Source organism: Tupaia chinensis, unplaced genomic scaffold, assembly GCF_000334495.1.
Source record: "Tupaia chinensis unplaced genomic scaffold, TupChi_1.0 Scaffold144276_1, whole genome shotgun sequence".
NCBI lineage: Eukaryota > Metazoa > Chordata > Mammalia > Scandentia > Tupaiidae > Tupaia > Tupaia belangeri.
Window position 1 is genome coordinate 1,375,414 of NW_006204133.1, and position 3,533 is coordinate 1,378,946.

The window sequence follows — 3,533 nt, forward strand, 5'->3', positions numbered from 1 at the left end:
GGAGCCTGGAAGCCAGCTTCCAAAAAGAAGAGGGGCAAGTATCCGCCTCCGAAGTCTCCACGTCTATACACACTGCCCCGGACACCCTTAGCTGTACAGGCTGAGAAAAGATGTTCTTTATGCTCCAAGCATCTGATTCTAGGAAGACAAGGTCCGCAGAGGAGAGGAGGAAGAGCAGGGGTCAAGTTCAGCAGATCCTCGGGGCACCCCTGGGATCCAGCCTATTCTCTGATGACAAAGCGGAAGTGTGTGAACTTTGGCCTTGTGTTTCCAAGAGAGTCTCACTCAGCTTTCTAACTCTCACCAGGCTGGGGACCTGCTCTCCTGCTTCAGCCCCAAAGCTGGCACAGCCAGCCTCCCGCCCCAGCTGGCATGCTAATGTCCTGTAGCCTGACTAGCCAGGTTCTCTGGGACAAAGTCATCCAGAGGGCTGACACAGCTGGGTTCCATTTATAAGCGGATGGCATCCCACAGGGCTCATTTCACAAGCCCAATGTCAGAAATAACAAGGGCCAGGAGTGGAGAGAAGTCTCCAGGTTATCTCACAAAACCCACAGCTCACAAAGCAGCGGCATGAGGCCCAGGAACCTACTTCCTTGGGAACGTGATTCCTCCAAGCCGAAGACTTTGCTGTGGGCAGCGGGAAGTCAATGCGGCCAGCCTGTGCAACATGGTGCGCTCGGCAAAACCCGATTCACCACTTCCTACGCGTCGGAAACTGGGCTGAGCGTGGGGACACCAAGGATGGGGAAGATACGATCTCTGCTCAGAAGGAATTGCCAGCACTTGGGAGGTATATGTTAGGGGATGGACCCAGGGTCACCCAGACTCCGGCAGATGGAGTCTGGGTCCATGGTCCCAACCGAGTATTCAGACCGGATGGCCATGAGGCTCCAGGCCGGGGCTGCACACCCAGTGGGGAACGTGAGACATACAGCATGCGTCACTCAAAGGTTCTGATCTACTAGTGGTTGTGTGGCATTTCACTTCACCCGGAAAGGAAACAGACCCACCACCTTCTCCCCTCTCCAACCCACAAGTCAACATGTTTTTCTTTTCCTGTTTTTCCCAGGTTTTGGAGAATCCTCTCCCTCATCTTGGAAACATAAACATTTCCAAAGAAGAAGAAATGAACAACAATAGTACAGTCTGATAACTGGTCATCTTTTCTGCTGGCGTCTCCAACTCTGAAACCTGCAATTACTACTCCACAAGGCCATAGCTGTCCTTCATCCGAACTCGGATGTCATGGACTTCATGGGCACTGTGGCTTCCTGTGCCACCGGGACAGACAAAAAGCTGCCGAATGAATGATGGAACAAAGAAAAGCACCATCAGTGATGGGAGCCAGCCCTACTTCAGAGTTGTTAAAATGTAAAAAAGCCAGGCCAGCAAGTGGCATGGTGGTTAAGGCAGTGGATTCCCACATAGCCGACCGCAGTTCGAGTTCCAGACCTGGCAGCTTGCTTTCTCACATTCTCTCTCTCTCTGGTGAATTAAAATAATAATAAATAAAATTATGGGTCAGCAGATAGTCTAGTGGTTACACCATTGGACCCCACATGGACATCCACGGTTCAAATCCCAGACCTGATGACTTGAAATTCATGCCAGGCACACGTGCATATGTGTGTCCAAGATCCTAGGACGATGGAGAAGGCACTGTGGCATGACCACCCCCCCAGGGGATGATTTCTTACTTTCCTTCTCTCTGTCTCTGTTTCTCTCTCCTATAAGCATCTGCGCCCTAAGGCAGACATCTTTGAAAAAATAAATTAAGGGGCCGGCAGTCAGTGTGGTGATTAAAGGCACTGGACTCCCACATGGCTGACTACAGTTCGAGCCCAGGACCTGGCACCTTGCTTTCTCACTCTCCCTCTCTCTGTTTTTCTGTGTCTCTCTCTGGTCAAATTAAAAAATAATAATAAATAAATTTAAATAAAATGATTCTTTTTTAAAAAGTAAATTTAAAAAACGTGAACAAGCATGCATCCTAGAATCAGTGGAAAGTGAGACTTCTAGGTAGCCTGGCCTGCTCCAGGTGCTGTATACTGGGGTAACCACAGGAACACAGGTGGAGGCAAAGGCTCCCCTACAGTCAAATGGGGAGACTTCTCTTCCCTCCCTCTCCCTCCCACACCCAACTAGCCAAGATTTGCTCCTCCCTAATCTCAGGCTCAGAGCTGGAGCAGTCCCAGTGCACAGGCTCCACCGTGCTCTCTCCCCTACAGTCCAGCGCCGGGGCTGTGGCTCCCACTCAACACACCCTGTTCCCTGAGCTTGGGCTTCTCCAAATCCTCCAAACCAAAGCCCACAGCCTTTGACGGTCAACCTCCCTCCCAAACACCCACTCTCCTCCCCACTCCCCAATCTCCATTAGAGTACCACAGTGAGATTTCAACCTATCAGCTTACTTTTCTGGTTCTTTACTTTCCTAGTTACAGAAAAACCAAATTATCTTAGGGCGCAGCCACAAGGATGAGTATGGAAGCCAACATACTCTGAGACTTGTCAAAAGAGCCAGGATTAATTCAGAATATTCTAACTCCTGTTTTGTGAATACTGCTTTTTCAGGATGGCTTCTTTCTCACACCAAGTTTTGTATTTGCCTTTTTAAGCAAATATTTAATAGTCTAGGAATGCTAGCTCTGGTCAACAAGGGCTCAGCTCACAATTTGCAAGATAAGAGGAAATCAGTTTTATCCACAAAGAAAAGTAAAACAGCCTGCAGTGTGGTAAACTCCCCATCCATCAGACCAGGCAGGGGCTGGGAACAGAGCCCCTTCCTGGAAAGAAAAACACCAGCTACCCTCCGGGCCCTGGGGAACAGTGAAAAACCAAACACAAGACCCAAATCAGCTAAAACATACACCACTTCTCAAAATAGTTCGAGGAAAATTCCACCCAGCAAAGCCATCCAGAGCCTCCTACAGAGCAGGAGCTGCAGGGAGCCCTCAAGCGCCTCAATGTGGCCCCCTGACACCCCCCCCAAGTGGGCCGCCGAGTTGCGGGGAGCCCTCAGGCACCTCAATGTGGCCCCCTAACCCTGTGACCTGCCCAGAGCCGGGCTCAGAGGAAAACAGCACACAGGCTGGGCCCAGGAGGGCGCTGACGCAGGACAGGGGTTGAGCAGCGGTGCTCAGCAGTCCGGAGGGCGACATCCTGTGTCTCCAAGGGGCCCCTGGGGTTCCTCAGCCTGTTTCCACACCTGTCCAGGGAGCCGATCCTACCGATCCTACCGTGTGAGCCGCAGATGGAGGTCTGCAGCCAGTCCTTCAACACAGAGGGCGGGGAGGGCAGGGCTCAGAGGACCAGAGTGGTGGTGGGAAGTGTGGGCGCAGGCCTGGAGGATGGGGCCAGCTAGGCTGGTGGGGAAAGGAAGAGGGACCAGGACCGGCTTGCCGGGTGGGGCGTGGGGCGCAAGGATGGAGGCGAGGCTGGGTCTCCCCTCCAGATCCACAGGCCTCCCTCGCCCCCCAACGTTGCTCCCGGGCAGGCAACCGGCGTCCAGTTCCGTCCGCAAGCACAGCGGC

At 52.6% G+C, this 3,533-nt stretch overlaps 1 protein-coding gene across 5 annotated transcripts in view; it reads right to left on the minus strand.

The window, feature by feature from the left end:
• The window catches only part of FAM178B (family with sequence similarity 178 member B), a 135,422-nt gene extending 132,105 nt beyond the window's left edge, over positions 1-3,317 (minus strand). For 4 of the 5 annotated variants that reach the window (XM_006166572.1, XM_006166574.1, XM_006166575.1 and 1 more), the window contains exon 1: positions 3,240-3,317. The gene's annotated coding sequence lies outside the window, so the exon portion shown is untranslated. Of the gene's footprint in view, positions 1-3,208 lie in introns of all 5 variants that reach the window. The other variant, XM_006166570.2, reaches the window with a different exon arrangement.
• Positions 3,318-3,533: the final 216 nt, after the last annotated feature.